Raw genomic sequence first — 18,717 nt, forward strand, 5'->3', positions numbered from 1 at the left:
AAACTGATTGAATAAAAGATTTAAAATGAAATAAAAGTTTGAAAATGGTTTAATAAAGAAGTATTCTTGGAAACTGCAAAATTTAATTTCATGTTTTTAACAACGTTAAAAATTAATAACAACTATTTATATTACATTATAAATATTTTTATTTTTATTAAAAAATTAGACATGCTGTAAGAAAGTAATGTTTTTAGATTTTTTAAAAAATGTAAAAATGCCAGACAATTTTTTAAAATTGATAGGTTCCAGTCTCTATTTTCTTTGTTTTATTGACACCATGTATTTGTTTGTTGGTATGTCAATATGATCGCTACATTGGAAGCCTCTCTAACAATGACTACAATTTTATTTCACTCTACTTTCTATTTGCTTATCATTTGAACTAACTAAAATATGCTCTTTAACAATGCTGAACATAGAATAAACCAAACTGTATTTCAATGTTGAAGTTGTTTACTTGCAAAGATTTTTAAATTACAATTTGATATTTCAAAATGTCTTCAGGTTGAGCATATACCATTCAATTTACAATTTTTGATAAAAGTATATTAACAGGTTCCAAATGTGCCATTTGGTTTATTTTTAATCTAAGTTTGGTGTTGTTAAAAAGCATATTTTTATTTACTACAAAAACTGCAAAATGGTTCTCACTTTTAAAGATGAAGTGACTCATCAAGCATACCCAGCTGCAATATCTATTAAGTTCCCATCAGCACAATTTAATTCCTAAATGGATCTTCATTAAATACATCTCCATTCCACAATGTATCAGGCTGACTGTTCTGAAGGTAGAATGAAAATTATTGGCTAAGCTCATCACTGAAAAAATGGGGAAGAGGGAATGGGAAATATAAGAAATTTACATCAACTTTACAAAATTGATGTAAATTTGCTAATTCTGTGATGCATTTGTGTGTAATTCATGGATATTCATCAATGTCAAAAGAACTGTTTTTTTTTAAAAAGTTTACCTGAATTTAAAGGTTTCAATAGTCTATGAATCTCCTCTTCCAACGGTTCATATGTATATAAAGGAAACTTGATCCCCTGCTCTTTGTTCATTGTGCCTAACAAGTAAAGTGTTAAAAATGTTAAAATGTTACACTTTTAAAATAAATTATGGCTCTATATACAAAACTTTTCTGATAATAATATATATAAATATTAATCACGTATCTCAAGTGTAATATTTAATAAAATACTGTATGCAATTAAATCAAAATTAATGAAAAATTTATTGCATAGTACTTACATATTTAAATGTGATTTTTGGTTTGATGAGTTTGATACCTGAAAATATATAGAAATAATGGGATGTAATTGTCCTAATAATAAAATTATTTAAACCTTTTTTTCCATAAGATCATTCAAAAAATAGTGAAAGTATAACTGCAACTAAAACTGTAACCAATTCTGTTCTTATTATTAATTTTTATACTTTCTGTTTTAATATTATTTAAAAATTATCAATCAATCAAACTTTATTTGTAATAAGGAGAACCTTGTTACAGGGGGATAGTATTATAATTGTCTTTAAGTTTACAAATAGAATATAGTAAGTAAGTAATGTGTATTGTAATAGGATTAAACCTGTTACATGGGGTGTTTCAATTATTAGCCAATCACAATCATACAACAACATATTAGTTCCGTATAATACATCTTAACTATTTAGTTTAACATTGACACATATATACATTAATAAAAGCTGAATCTTTTAAATAACATCTTATATAACTTAATTACAAAAATTTTAACAAATTGATTAGATTATAGTTACAATTCTGCTGTATGAGAAGAAATTTGTACTTGATATTTACATTGGTAATCATGTGCAACACACGGAAGTATTATCCATTTCGGGACCCTAATACTTTTTTGCGAGAACAAAACTTATATATTGGTAAAGATCCCTAAATCCATGACAATATCATATCAACTTTGTTTAAATTTAACTGTCATATTCTTTTTACACTTTTTAAAATGATATGATTCTAGTACCGCCTTTAAGATATCCTAGTTCCTATAAGATTTTTAATCTCCTCATGTGATAATATGCCATTAATATTGTTCCGAACTCTGGATGGAATGTTATAATGCTGTAGATTTTACTAATCACTTAATGGAAATTTCATTCTATGTTCTAATTAGTACTTTGTTATAAAAAAACAAAAAGTTAAATTTTTTAAAAAATTAAAAAAATACTATTTAGAAATAATTATTACAGAAAAATAATTCATTTAAATTTTATTACTTTATATAAAAAGACAATCAAAATATATAATGAATTTTTAAGTATTCTTACCTATATTATCATGGGACAAATAAGCATTCTATAATCTAATAATTACAACACTCTGCTGAAAATAATTTATTTCCCTTAGTATTCCTGCATAATGCATTGATGTTTCCATTATGACCTTCTAATTCCATATGAAGTTTTGATTCACCATTTGATTCTATAGTCCAAACTCTAATAATTTTTGGATATATACGATTAAAGATTAGAAATAAATTTGGCACTTGAGGTAAGTGTTAGGCACCATCTCTTATTAAAATTAATAATTATAATAATTTAAATAATTTTAGATTAAGGTCGCATTTTGTACTGGCTTGAACAGCCATTCGAGCTGGCAGTGTGGCTGGTTCACTGATAAAAGTCTGAAAAAAATTAGTTGTATTTCGGATCCAAGCTTTAAAATCTTTTCGTTAATAAAATCATGGATGAAGAATACGACGCTATTGTTTTAGGTACTGGTCTTAAGGAATGCATCCTTAGTGGACTACTATCAGTAAGTGGAGAAAAAAGTTTTACACATTGATAGAAACAAGTATTATAGAGGTGAAAGTGCTTCTATTACTCCACTTGAAGATTTATTTGCAAAATTCAATTTGCCATCAGCGCAGTTGAATGAATATGGACGCTCAAGAGATTGGAATATTGACCTTATTCCATAGTTTCTCATGGCTAATGGTCGGTTAGTTAAATTGCTCATTCACACTGGTGTAACACGTTACCTGGAATTTAAATCTGTTGAAGGAAGTTATGTTTATAAAGGTGGAAAAATTTTTAAAGTTCCTGCAGATGAAAAAGAAGCTTTAGTATCAAATCTCATGGGTATGTTTAAAAAAAGACATTTCAGGAACTTCTTGATTTTTATACAAGAATTTAGCATGGAAGATCCAAAAACATGGAAAGATATTGACCCCAATAAAACTAATACTGCTCAAATGTATGAGAAGTTTGGATTGGATAAGGATACAGCTGACTTTACTGCTCATGCCTTAGCTTTGTATCGAGATGATGAGTATTTAAATAGACCTTGTGTTGAGACAATTTTAAAAATTAAGCTGTACAGTGACTCTCTGGCACGATATGGAAAAAGCCCATATTTGTATCCACTTTATGGTTTGGGAAAACTGCCACAAGGATTTGCACAATTGAGTGCTATTTATGGTGGTATGTACATGTTGGATGAACCTATTGATGAAATTGTCCTGGAGGATGGTAAAGTAGTTGGTGTATGTTCTGGAAAAAAGATTGCAAAATGCAAACAAGTATATTGTAACCCATCCTATGTTCCTGATCATTCAGAAAAAGTAGGACAAGTTTTGTTGTATTTGTTTGATGAACCATCCTATTCCAAATACTAAGGATGCATTATCTTGTCAAATCATCATTCCACAGAAACAAGCAGGCCAAAAATCAGATATCTATGTTTCATTAGTATCTTACACTCATCAAGTTGCAGCTAAAGGTTGGTTTGTAGCTATGGTTAGTACTACAGTGGAAACCAATAATCCAGAGAATGAGATTAAGCGTGGACTTGATGTATTGGGACCAATCAGACAAAAATTTATATGGGTGAGTGATGTTTATAGACCAAAAGATGATGGCAGAGAAAGTCAGATATTTATCTCTGAATCTTACGATGCCACTACTCATTTTGAGACTACCTGTCTTGATGTATTGGATATCTTCCATAGAGGTACTGGAGAAGATTTTAATTTCTCTAAAGTCAAGCATAACTTAAGAGACGAACAAGATTAGAAATTTCAAATAGCTCTTTCACGACCCATTTTGTCATTAGAAATATCCTTTCTATACAGTTCTCTTTAAACTGCTGTGATGATGAAGTTTCAGGAGAGTTTCCAGAAATCAGCTTTATATGTTTTATTTTTTATTTTTAATTGTCTTTTGAAAAATTGGTGTATGTATACATAACTCAAATAAGAAGGGAGCAAAGTGTCCAATAGGGAATATTGTCCTAGGCTGTAAAATCTTGTCTTTTCACACTGCATTTGTTTCAACAGTTAAATTGTAAAAATAGTAATGTGACACTATAAATGTTACAATAACCCATCTGATTTTTGCAATGGTTAATGTAATCTTAAAAGGTCGACATACGCTACATCATATTCAGCCTGTGTAAAACAGTTAAATGTAGTGATATAAAGCTCCGCACTGCATCACAGCAACTAGCAACCATTTAGATGCCGTGAAAACATGGGAAATGTATTGTATTGATTTTCAAAGTCTGTTGGCTGAAATTAACATTCCTAACAGAATGTGTATCTAGTAAGAATGCTTATTATTTTATTGCAACTTTGAGAAATGGACATTTGAATGTGGCTTTTACCTTAAAATTGCCACAATGGAACAACATAATTTTAGATTAAACTGGAAGAAAAGGCTAACGCTTACCTCAGTGCCAAATTTATTTTTAATCTTTAATCGTATATATCCAAAAGTTAGCCCGATAGGAATATTTTAAATAATTTGAATAAAAAAGATCTCTACAATTTATATAACTATTTTATCAAAGCGACAGAAATGTTAGAAAGTTAACTCAGCAGAGTCAACTTATGATAATACTGTTAAGTTGTTTGGATATAATGTGATAATTATCAATTATTGTTAATAATTATTAATTATGTTAATAATAAACTAATTTGAAATCTATTGTATAAAAATTCTTGACAGTTACATTATTGAATGTTCTATTATCAAAGAATTTGAATAAAATAAAATTATACAACCCCTGTAACAGAGATAATCCTTTTTTGTTAATAAAGATTGATTAATTTTTATTTTATAAAATAAAGATAAATTTTTTAAAAAGAGATCCAATTTTACTTAAGAACTAATTCAGGAGCTTGGTTTCCTTCATACTGAGGACAATATTTAAGATGAAAACAAGATACTTCTTTATGATTAGTTTTACATTTACTCTGAATAGAATTTATTAAAATATTTTGGATGCATAATTCCATTCTTGCATACACAGATATAACTGGATAAAATCTATATAGATAAAAATTAAAGTATCTAAGTGTACAATCTGTGTTTAACATTACATTAATCAAATAAATTTTACTTTTTTTATTAAGCTACTAAAGTATTTTAATGATTAAAATATCTATATGTTCCACAAAAATAATATTTTGAGTTCAACTTTCTTCATAAAAAATTTACAGCGCCATCTTTCGTTTAAAATAAATAATCTTATAAAATAGAAACGACTAGAGATATTTATAATGTGCCGCCATCTATCGCAAATATTTTGAATTATTTTAACGTATTTTTCGAAAAATCGTAAATAAAATACATTTTTATTAAGAAATTTGCTAACATTCTTACAAAATAACAATAAGTCATAGTCATAATTATAGAGCCAATTCCATGTTTAAATAATCAAAGTTTCTATATTAAAAACAACATTTGGATCGAAAATAATTTAAATAAAAATGTTTTTGATATACTTTAATACAAACATATCATAACTTATTCGCTTGTTAAAAAATAAATCATATGAAACATTTATAAAAGAATATAAAAGCTTTATAAACGAAATAAGACAGTACCCCAGTCACGTGACACCACACTTCCGCTACGTCACCCTAGTCTGACGTCACCGTTTAAATATCCGCTTTAAAAGGACAAAGAAAAATTCAAACAAAGAAATATAACTATAAAACTAATACTCTAAAATGAATTAATAATACTCTAAAATGAAAATATATTAATTAAAATATACAAATTAATTTAATATAAGCAAAACTTTTTAAAAAAGTTGTAATATTGCTAGAATTTATATATAATTAATATCTACCAATTAATTAAATACACAAATTATATATTATAACAAACTAAATACATATGAAAGAACATACCATGTAGAATCTTCTACAAGTAAAAACGTGCTTATAATGGCAGCACTGTCGATTCGATAGTTGGATAAATAAAACCGTTGAAAAAATTTACTAAAATTAAAATTAACATAATTTACGATAAATGTAATAAACTAATACTTTAATATAACATAAAATTAATAGTATACTATCAAATAGTACATTAACCAATCTTAAAATTTAATTAGATTAGATAAAATTGCAATTAATTTACAGATCATTAACGTAAACAAGAATATACGAATTTTTTATAAAAATAATACAAAATATTAGCAAATAAATAATACACCAAATAAAAGTACACATACTTCCATATTAGAATTATCTGTTTTCATATTTTTAATACAAACGGTTGATTTTATACGAATTTTTTAAATAATATATGTGAATTGAACCCCATGACCTTGGAATTGGCCTGAGGGTACCAACTCCTGAATGGTTCGGCATTCCGTGAGGGTAAACGGGTTAGTGGCACTAATTAGCAGATCGGCATGATGCAGGAAAAATAAATTGTCTCCCAGTAAAATCACAAAGTTTACTTACAACAAGAATTCAAAAGGCATTATGAAAGAAATTGCAAACCGCAAGGAGACCAGAATGGTTCTAAAAAGAGCTCCAAACCTATATACAATCTTAAGGAATGATAAAGGTCGCTTTAGGAAGGAAGATAGAGCAGGAGTATACAAAATCCCGTACGAGAACGCTGAACTAGGTATCGAAAAAGATTACATAGGAGTCACAACAAGAAGTTTAGGGAAAAGACTTAAAGAGCACAAGTATGACGTCAGGAAAGGATCCAACGCAACAGTACTTTCGCAATACGCGCAGACCCAAGGCTCGGTAATTAAATGGGAGGAAGCGGATATTGTAAAACCCTTGAGCTCTCCAACGTTAGCGAATACCGCAGAAAAAATTGAAATCTATAAAAGCAAGTTGGAAGAGGCATGCATAAATGCGAGGGACGCTGACAGCCTACCAACAGCTTGGAAATTCGTGGTTAAGAAATATATCATGAACTCGTAGGCTTGTCTTAGCTTGTTTTGGCATCATTCCTCGATAATCTGCCATTCTTTTTAAAAGTTTCACCAGTGGAATCATTTTTATTTTTATTTTTTATTTTTCATCTTTTACTTCTTATTCCCACTATAACGATTTTATTGTATATTTATTTTTATTACCATGTTCTTTCTTTTTTGTTTTTATTTATTTATGTATATTTATTTATTTATATTACCATGTTCTTCCTTTTGTTTTTATGTATTTTTGTATATTTATTTATTTATATTACCATGTTCTTCCTTTTTGTCCGTTGCTAATGTTTTGAATTTTTTCAAACAATTGTATTCTTTTAATGGAACGATAATGTTCCTTTTTTTCGAAAGTTATAACCTGAGGATGGCTTATTGAGTAAGCCGAAAACGTTTGTTTTTCTCAATAAAAATTATCTCAGCTATAAGTAGAAGGTGTTATTTTGTGAATTTGACTAATTATTGGCTGAGCTAGTATCTGGTTTATGAAAAAATTAATATTAGAAACATATTTGAAGTAATGTTATCATATCCGTTTGTGTTTTACAAGTTTTAAACTTCGAATTCTGATGTCCATAAGCCGAGGCAGTTGAGTCGGCCTTCCGCTTTGGAAAACCTGAGATCGAATCCGGGTGGTCGAAAAACCCCGAGAATTTTTCAGAATTTTTCATGAATGAACCGTCTCGGATATTTTTCATGAATGAACCGTCTTGAGTCTTGTCCCTCACCACCCTCGCCAGCTGGCCGCCCCCATTATAGGTGCGGCCAGGTGGGGAAAGACGAGACTCATCATATCCGAATGATGGATTCGGATGCCGAAATCGATGAATCCGGATTCGAATAGCCGATTCGAATCCTCCGATGCTTTGGCCGAATTCAAAATAGGTACACATATACTAGGATATGATGATTAGACGGCCGGATGGCCGAGCGGTAAAGGTGGCAGCCTACCGCTCTGAGGGACCCGGGATCGAATCCGAACGGGTCGAATAATCCCCAGGAATTTTTCGGGGGGTGGTCCGTTCGGATATGTCGGGCCCCATCCCTCACCACCCGATCGCCCCATTGTGGGCCTGGCCGAACCCATAATGGGCCTACTAAAAGAGGCCCTCTTAGTGCCCACAGGGCGGAAAGAGTTAAAAAAAAAAAAAAAAGGATATATGATTAAAAATATCTCTTAGTAGCCAAGAGAGCAAAAACAGCCAAAAATATTTTTAAAATCCTTTGATCCCTTTTATTTTTTAATGTATTTATTTAATTTGCTATTAAAATTGCAAGAAACTAAACTTAATGAAATTAATTATAAAATTTAAAAATAAGGTATTTTGCATGTAATATGATAATTATATATAATTTGTAATAATTTAGATCAAACTATTATACAGAATTAACTTCTACTAGACAGAATTTTTAATTGTACATTCGTCCTTGGATTTTTCATCAATCAAATTATATTGTTAATAATTCTAATTATGGTTTATCCATAATTAGAATTCAACTTTTATGACATGCCATTTTTTAGATTGTATAGTAAAACTAAGATTAATTAAAAGTTAACATTATTTTTTGATCAGATAATCTATATATATAAAAACGAATGTATGTTTGTCTGTCTGTGTGTGTGTGTGTTTGTCCTTCATGCATTACCACACCATTTATCCGATTGCCATGAAACTTTGGGAAGTTGTTTAATACATTCCCGCGAAGGTTTGTGGCATATGTGAAGATCACCATTTCCCCCTTTCAAAAATATATTTATATATGGATTAAGGCTTTTATGTCCAACAGATGGCGCTAACTTCCGACGACCTAAGTTTGCTTTTCTGTGAGAATGGACCTAAGCAGATCATTTTCTACCTATCTATATAAATAAAATACAACGTTTGTTTGTTCCTACCGATTCCTTTGAAATTTTGACACAACATTGCATTCGAATATGCACGTGTTTTTATATAATATACATGTCGAAATTCCCCTACGGGGGAGATGGACGGGATTAAGGCTTACCGTGAAGAACTCGGCTTCTATTTATACTATTTTACATGCGGTTTTTTGCGTTTTTAATTGCGTTTTAATAGGTGACGTCAACAGAATATACACTAAAAAGGGATTTTTCGATATTCCCCAGCGGAGGAAAGGGACAGGATTAAGGCTTACCGTGAAGAACTCGGCTTCTATTTATACTATTTTACATGCGGTTTTTTTGCGTTTTTAATTGCGTTTTAATAGGTGACGTCAACAGAATATACACTAAAAAGGGATTTTTCGATATTCCCCAGCGAAGAAAAGGGACAGGATTAAGGCTTACCGTGAAGAACTCGGCTTCTATTTATACTATTTTACATGCGGGTTTTTTGCGTTTTTAATTGCGTTTTAATAGGTGACGTCAACAGAATATACACTAAAAAGGGATTTTTTGAAATTCCCCCCATGGGGGAAGTGTTACACATTTATAATAGACACATTTTGAGCCACAACAACGCGTGGCCGGGTCAGCTAGTTATTTATAAACTTAAAGATATAACTATACACTGGTATATAATGTAATCGAAAATTATAAAAAACATCAGCTTACACACTGATACGCGTTTCGGGCATACGCCTCTCTATTGTCGGCTACATAATACTTCTGTCGGTGTGTAAGATATTCCTGAATAGAGTGATGTTAAAGATGCCCAATGTCTACCTATGCACCTAGTTGTAAAGTAAAGAAAAAATAAAAAAGTATTTTATTAAGTTTTTAAATAAAAATTTCAAAATATATATAACTTATCAGTAATTTACATTCAAATTTGGAGTCAATATCCCCCTGTTTTTAATATTTTAGTTAATTTTTTACTTTCCCGGTCAAAAAATGACCCCTCTACCAAGATTTTTGGACTCAAAGGACCTTGAACGTCGAGAAATGCAAAAAGATTCGAGAGTAATTTCTGTATGTATGGATGTTAGTGTGGGGGACACGATTTTGTTCACACTCTTTGAAGTTTAATAACTTCTGTGCTTTTTGTCGAAAATTTCTTAAATTTTGCAAGGAGATTTGTGTATTAGGGGGATTGATGATATTATACTTTGGCGATTAAAGGCGGTTAACTGTAGAGAGATAAAGGAGGGTCGTGTGTCATATCTTGAGTAGGGTAGAATTTAATGACGATTTTCCTCGTTATTAGCATGTACATTTTTTAAAGTAAAACTCATCCCTATCCTAAAAATGAAGTTTTGCCATTTTATAATACTTAAAAATATAAAAAGTTTTTAAAAATAAAATATCATAACAGATAGCACTACACATGCAGTTTTAAAAGTTGCCGGGAAAGTTAAACAATTCGTCGCTGGATTTTTCTTCTTTATTCCATCGAGTTACAAATTTCGTTTTTCGAAATCTTGATAAAAAAAAATTATTTTTATATTTATTAATTGAAAAGTATTCATAACTCAATCGCAATTGAAAAACTTTGATTGATTTTTTTAATTATTATGATTATTATTATTTTTAATTTGACGAGTATTACGCTATATTTATACTTTAATTTTGCTTATGAAAACTAAATTGATAAATTTTATTTTGCCATTTTTTGAACTATGAAAGTTTTAGTTTCAATTCAATTACACACAATTTCAGAATTATATCTTTTTACAACAAATAAATTTTCGAGCTTTATTAGATTTTTCATATGTTTATGATTATTTATTTCAGTTTGGAAATTTTCCTTTTATCATGATAGGTTTTTGAATTTCTTTGCATTCTCTATAACATTATCAAAAGTTTTATGATTCCAGTTTTTAATATTGAATTTGTAACTAATTATATTATCTTTAATAAAATGCTGAATATACTTTTCTTGGCGACACCTTTAACAATACAGTAGAGTGTCGATAAGTGGAACGCCGGTAAGTGGAATGGCCGGAAAGTGGAACGATTTTCAGTCGGACTGTGTCGTGCTGAATCGAATGTTTTTGATACTAAATTTACTTCTAAAGTATAATTTTCATGTTTTTTATACTCTTTAATATATTTATTTTGTTTGTACAAAATGCAGAAATAATTTTTAACGATACGATAGCCTCGATGATTATTATAAAAATTTTCGTTAGGCTTAAAATCGACGAAAATTCAACGCGAAGCGACACGCAACGGAGAAAAATTCAACAGGAAGCGATACGCAACGGAGAAAAATTTGAACATCGGACAGGTTAATGTATTTTTTTCGTACAAAGTCGGAAACTGGAACAAATCATTAACTGGAAGGACCCCAGTCCCCAATTGGTTCCACTTATCGACGCTCTACTGTATTTATATAGTTTAGATTATTTCTTCTATTTTTGTCTCTTTTCGGCTTGTGGCACTAAAAGAGCTCTTAAATCATTTCCATCATGAGTTCGGCTTGGCCGACAATAGGGGCAGCCGGCAACTGAGAATAGGACCAGACATACACTGTATAGACCACTCTCCGAAAAATTGAAGGGATTTTTCTGCCTGGATTCGATTCCGAATCTCCAGTGCAGAAAGCCGATGTCTTAACCGTTTCGTCCATCCAGCAGTCTATTTATAGGGTGGATGTAAAGTAACTAGGCATTGAGAAATCACTATTTGTATATATCTAATACAAAGCTAATAAAAATTATTTGATACGTACCTTATTAAATGAAAATATAAATTTATACCTTAAACTTCAATATAGGCACCGGAGCTATCCACCAATGACACATTTCCTCAGATCGTGATGCGCATGGACGACCACTTCTCTGTGCATCTTCAACTGGACCTGTGATCATTTTAGCTCCAAATGACAATTATCGATTGTTTCCGGATGGATTGTGGCATGCGGTCTCTTTAACGAATACCACCAGCTTTTCACAACAACCACTGATTTCCACATTTCATAGTGTGCAGCAATCTGCGCTAGCTCCTAACAGACAAGTGGTCGGCATCTTTTGTGCCACTGCGTGTACAGCCTCTCTCGGTCACTGATGCAGGAATTAAAAAATTTTGTTGATTGATGTACAGTACATTTACACATAAAATTTATTATGATTGTGTTATTATTACAAAAATTATAATGATTTCCTAATACCTAATTACTTTACAACCACCACGTAGGTTAGTTATCATATACTTGGATTATCATACAATGATTGCTTTCTTAAAGAGTTTTTTTCTATAAAAGAGCAATTATTATAAATGTTAATTACAGTCTACAAATCTCAATAATCTTTGTAATTTGCAAAATGTACACAATTTTTGACTAATAAAAGTAAAATTTTACTCGAATAAATTAAAATAATTAGTAAAGCCTCGTTCTGTTTGAATAATGTGACGTCAACTCGACATCATTTTTAAATTTACTTGGATACAATGAAATGAATGAATGACGTCAAATTGATGTAATTCAGGTATTTATCTTATATAATTATTTTGAAAAAGTAAAATAATTTATATAATAGAAAACATAAAAATATTTAAAAAATTATTTGACCGTCAAACAATTATTATAACGCAATTTCGAGATTATATTTTGTAAAATAAAATTTGTATTTAATTTTTTTCTATTTATTAAATTTAATCTATTCGTTATTAAATGCTCGTGCATTAAAATAAATCAAACTATAAATAAAACGTATTCATGCGTATGAAAATAATGAATTGACTTGAATTAATTAATTAGTAGTGCTATACAATAATATATTTCTAATTAATAAAACGAAAATAAAAAAAATAAGTTATCAATACACCTAAATCACTGTTTCTTTTTAATTTAATTTTATTTTATTCCAGTAATTAATGTTTACAAATACCAAATTATCTATACATTAAAATCGGGGTGTATCTATATTATTTGGAATTGTTTATTTTCGGCTTAATCTCGACAACTTCGATAACTACAGAAAAGTTTTCGTACATTTATCCCAGATTTCGTACATATTTGTCGTTCTTATTTAAATTTCCCAAATATTCTGATACGCTTCGAGGGTGAAGTTGTAATCACGTGGTACATTTACGTCACAAGGCATATTGCTGCGGTTTCCAAACTATGCGCAACGATATCCAGGAATGTCAGACAAATTTTTTTTCGATAGCATTTAAAGTAATTTTTAAATATAAGAATTGAAAATTAAGAATAACATTGTGAAAACATACGATAGTTATATAGTAATTGTAACAAAATTTTTCAAAACAGACATTTGCATACCTGTAAATTGTTGGTTTTAAGAGATGCTGGTAGAATTCATCATCCAGATGATATTGATGATAGTGTTTGTGTAATAACTCTAGAGCCTCATATATAGCTGCATAGCTTACATTATATAGGCCTAACACTGTTAAGTCTTCGACAATATTTTACCTTTATCTTTATGCAGGTTAGCTGCATAAAGATCACTATCTATGTATATAGATTAATTTTTTTTTTCTTTGGTAAATAAAATTAATTTTAGTATTAAAAGAATTTTAGAAATTATTTAAAAAATATTTAGACGTAATTTTACTTATTAAACTTTTAATTTTGATATTTATTTATATATATATATTATAATAAATATCTGCACAATCATGATTTTAATAACGACATTGAACTTGTTTTTATTTTCAAATTATTTTCTGGGATTTATTGATGTTTATGTTTCTATAGAATGATCGATATAAAATTAAAAGAAATTATTTATTATTTTTATCATACATAATATAATTTTAAAACAGGAAATTCTGATTACAAAAACATGAGACGGTGATTAAATTTCGCAATAGAATTTAAACAAAAATTTTATTCCAAACTTCTATGCTATCAATTTACATAAATGTAATGATCTTAAAACTATGAATCAGAATTATTTTTGAATGATAAACATCTGGAAGTATATAAAACAAATCCTTAAAAGTCTGTGGAAATTTTATCGAATATGTAAACCAAGTAAAATTACAAGCGATTGATATAAATTATTTTAAAATCTACTCGTATTTACTGTATATATGTATATAGATTAGATAAACAATTACACGAAAATTTTATTTATCAAAAGTAAACATTAAAAACGGAAAATACTTGACTTTAGTTCTGTAAGTCTGATAAATTTATTAAGTCTTCAAAGAAACTAAAAACAACAAATTGCATTTATGGTTTTAAAGATAAGCGAAGAACATATACTTATCACAATTCGTTTCTTTCTCTTTTATTACAGAAATTTTATTCAGTTTTTTAAAAATAGAATCAAGAAATAACAAAAGTAATATTAGAGATAAATTAATAAACATATAACAAGAACTGAATATTGAGAAATTTGTTCACAAAACATGTAAAATCTTGGATATTATATATATATATATATTTTAATATAAGATATTAAGATACATTATCTTATAAATGTACTGTGTCTTAGATATCAAGTACTTTATTGTACGGTGGGCATGCTGTGCTGATTATTAGTTCATTTGTATAAAGTACATACAGTGTATCAGATAAATTATGAAACGGCAAAATGCTCATTATTATTTTGAAAATAAATGTAATCAATTTTATAATCTTATAAATCTTGTAAATCTAAATCAAAAAGATATTCTCCTTATCAGATGGCGATGTCTTTAATAATGGTGTTTGTTATATGCAAATAAGTTTGCAATAGATCAATGACCTGGCGCCCAATTCATCCTCCTTATAATGATAACTTTTTTATTTAAAATTATAAAGAGGATCAAAGGTCACAATCAAGGCTTTCGGTTACAATAAAAACAATTCTTTTTTTGTATATATGCTATTCTTCAATTCCATTCCGTTTTTGAGACTCAAATTATTTGAAATGAAAGTAAAATTTCTTTACATTTTTATATAGAAATAATTTACTTTTAACGAGCAATTATTTATTGTGACATCGTCACAATACCGGGCTGTAATTTTTTAAATCATATTTCTAATATTTTTTTAATTTAAAATATATGCTCTCCACCTCAAATTAGTAGTATTTTGTCCCCTGTACATCATACTTTTCCTTTAACAATAGAGTCGTGCCAGTCATCTATCTAACGCCTTTCAGGTAAAAAATTTTGAACTGAAATAACACGACTTCCGGTTTCCATCAGAAGTTTGTATATTGTTAATTGGTGCCTCCTGTCCCTAATCTTTCCATATCTGGTCTCGTCTTTCATCTATCTCCCATTCTCAAGATCAAGGAAAGACAGCAGACGAACGACAGTGGAAATTTATAGGTCTACAATTTTTTCTATTTGCAGCCCAATGATACCGCTAGCCATCTAGAGCATTATTGATAAGTTTCTGATTTACAAGTTATCAAAAGCTTTTAAAATAAGTTCATTTCAATGGATATAACTTTATGTAGATATCTCTTGAATCGTTGATACGAAATTATGAAATACATAAAACGTTAAATTAACAATGTGAATCCGTCTCTGTAAAACATATAATCTGGTAGACGTATCTCACAGCAAATTTTGGTTAGAAAATAGTTTTTATTTACGATAGACTTACATGTAAGTCTATCGTATATAAAAACAATTTGCTAACCAGATACGTCTACCAGATTATATCGTTTACAGAGACGGATTCACATTGTGATAACATACAGCAAGCCGATTATATACTAAGTTAAATTAACATTACTTCTGTCAATAACCTCGACTACATTCGGGATTTTGAACACTAAATTACTCTAAAAATTAAAAATTATTACTTCATATAATAAAATGTTATTTAAATAATAAAATAGATCATATATTTGTATAAAATCAGTGGCGCCAATTTATATGGGCTTGTAGGATTTGGAACCACCGAAAAAATTAGGCTAGCAGAACAATTCATTTCTTTGTAATTTGCAACCATTTGCATGTACTTCAACAATATTGTTTTATTGAATCACATGGCTATTTTGAACGTGCACAAAGACCAAACTGAAAATTTTAATTTGTAGGAAAAAGCGCATCTCTTAGATTTCGCTTCTTCCTACAAATTTATCAGTCTTCTTCCAGGTCCAAATTTTCAGCGTGGGTCTTGTGCACATTCAAAATAGACGTGTGACTGAATAAAACAAACGGCAGGACAAAATTATTGAGTGGTCCTGAGCCTCATAATCAACACGACACGTTCTTTAAAGATGTAATCATTCTTTATTACATTAATAGTGGTTTTATTGTAATTTCATATTTAGTTTAGTAAAATAAAGATTCACGAGTTAGAGATATATTTTAATATGTGAAACGTTTCTTTAAAGTATCATATTGTTTTAGTGACAATTTAAAACTCTACTAACGTCGTCACTGAAACACCCTAATATTTTGGTGTTAGACTATTATATTTCGTAACTTAATCCAATGTTTCTCAACCTTTTTTAAACTCAAGGACCAGTAAAATTTCTGAAAAATATTCTGCGGATTACTAAGTTTTAAAACTATGCAAGTATTACTAACATTTGGAACATACTGTGCCATTTATAACATAATATGAAAGCATGTTTTGAATACAAGTAAATTATTAAAAGTAAATCACCATTTAACAAAGTTTTTATCTTTATTAATTTAATACTGCCTGAAGATCACTGTTTCATCATTGCGAACTACAGATTGAGAAACGTTAACTTAATAAAAATATTTCTGTAAGTGAATGTAAAATATTAACATTGAAAATGATTAATTTAAATTTGTTTTTCTTTAAAATTTTTATAGCCGGTTTAATCCTACTTAAAACCAATCCAATATACAAAACGCGTAAAATATACAAAGTTCAGGGAGTGAATTTCTAAAAAATAGTGGCATAAATGATTCAATTTAATGCCAGCCTTCAAAATACACTCATCTGTGACCTATACAATATTTTGTAAGTTCTATTAATTTACGAATGTCCTCAAGAATCTTCTTGGAATGCTATTTAATTTCCTCCGCACACCCTCTTGGATTTCCGAAATTGACAGAAGTTGTCTCCCTTTCAAAGCAAATTTTAATTTAGGGAACAGGAAGTGGCCAGTTAGAACTCGACAGACTGTTAGGGCTTCAATATCGGCTGTCTGTGAACTGTCATACAAGTAATTAAAGGGGAGGAGGTTTGCCAAAAATATATCATTGTACACAAACAGGAGGGAGGGGTCAAAAGTGTAAACGTAGGCCTAATTAATGGATAGTCCCTAATTTAACGTATTTTCTCTCTTTAAAAGTTTGTTTATTAAACATTGAAACGATGACTCGTTTGTTTGTCTGTTGGATTAAACAAATCTCTCACGATTTTAACTCGTTGAATGAGTAATAGACAAGTATAAAAACGTCACCGATTTATATTCGATATAATTGGTTGTTGATTGATCTGTCATTTTAAACATTTCTTATGCAGATATAAAAATCGTTGCGTTATAATTGAATCATACCGAATAATCAGATGATAGATGATCATTTTGCGTTAAAATTTTGAGTATTTTTTACTTATTTATCTGATTAATATTATATAAAATTATAAGATTTTAAAATTAATCGAGACAGTAGTTGAAGAAAATCAATCTATTGATCACAAAATCATTGTTATTGTACAGTATAACTTTCCTAATACATGTGGCCTTCCAAAATATAAACTAATTTTCAATTTTGAAGTTTGCACTTTTAATTAATAAATTTAAATAGATTTAAATGGCATACAAATTTTAATAATCCACAATATTTAATTAAGTTTGAAAAATATTTGGATTTGATATTTTTAATTTATTGTTACACAATTTATCAACATTACTTTGAATACTTAACAATTTCTCTTCGTTATTATTTCATAATATTTTATATCGATTTGACGTTTGCATTTCCAAATAATTATGAATTCAAAAGCAAAACCAATATCTCCACTTCCTGTAACGAACTATCTAAAGTAAGACGAATGTGTGAGATAATTTATAATGAAAAATGATGAATTTACACACAATAAAACGAATATTAAGATTTCGTGGAATAATTTAAATTTTCTTTCTGTAAGATAAACAGGATATTTGGAAATATTGTGTACACGATACTTATACTTTGCTTATTACTTTCCAATAAATAAATAAACAACAAAGCATAAATTTAGAAAAACGGTTTAAGAAAAATATAAGTTAATTCAGAAAAATAATTTTGTTACTAAAAATAGGTTACTAGATTTATCGTTCCTTAATATTCATTATTATTATTATTATTATTGAAAAAGTGTGAAATAACGAGGAAGGAAATGATAGTTGTATTTCGGATTTATAATTAGTTCTAAGAAAAGTGGAAGTATATGTATCTGCCATTGATTATAATCAATGAATTTATGAGTTCTTTATGATGATTTGTAAAATTGGGATGAATTTATTGGAAATTTTGCAATTTCAATATCGATTTCTGTAGTAGTAGCATTAGGCTATTCTTAGAGGAAATACAAAATTTATAATTAACGATTAAATAATATTGTTCGTGTACGACTGCCGCATGATTAAGACGGCTAAATCATGTGTATACCCCTTTCAGAATCAAAGTCAGATCCTCAGGAAGTTTTTGGGA

At 29.0% G+C, this 18,717-nt stretch overlaps 1 long non-coding RNA gene and 1 pseudogene across 1 annotated transcript; one reads left to right on the forward strand and one right to left on the reverse strand.

Annotated features, from left to right (window-relative positions):
* Window positions 1–635: 635 nt before the first annotated feature.
* LOC136983876 (uncharacterized) lies at window positions 636–6,203 on the reverse strand. Its single transcript, XR_010882118.1, has 5 exons — window positions 6,178–6,203; window positions 5,869–5,933; window positions 1,256–1,293; window positions 975–1,070; window positions 636–785 (listed from the first exon to the last, which is right to left on the reverse strand). It is a non-coding gene; the product is annotated as an uncharacterized lncRNA (long non-coding RNA).
* LOC136983875 (rab GDP dissociation inhibitor beta pseudogene) lies at window positions 2,639–4,741 on the forward strand (annotated as a pseudogene).
* Window positions 6,204–18,717: the final 12,514 nt, after the last annotated feature.

The sequence above is a fragment of the Centruroides vittatus genome, unplaced genomic scaffold (genome assembly GCF_030686945.1).
Source record: "Centruroides vittatus isolate TY-2023 unplaced genomic scaffold, ASM3068694v2 contig_890, whole genome shotgun sequence".
Lineage (NCBI taxonomy): Eukaryota > Metazoa > Arthropoda > Arachnida > Scorpiones > Buthidae > Centruroides > Centruroides vittatus.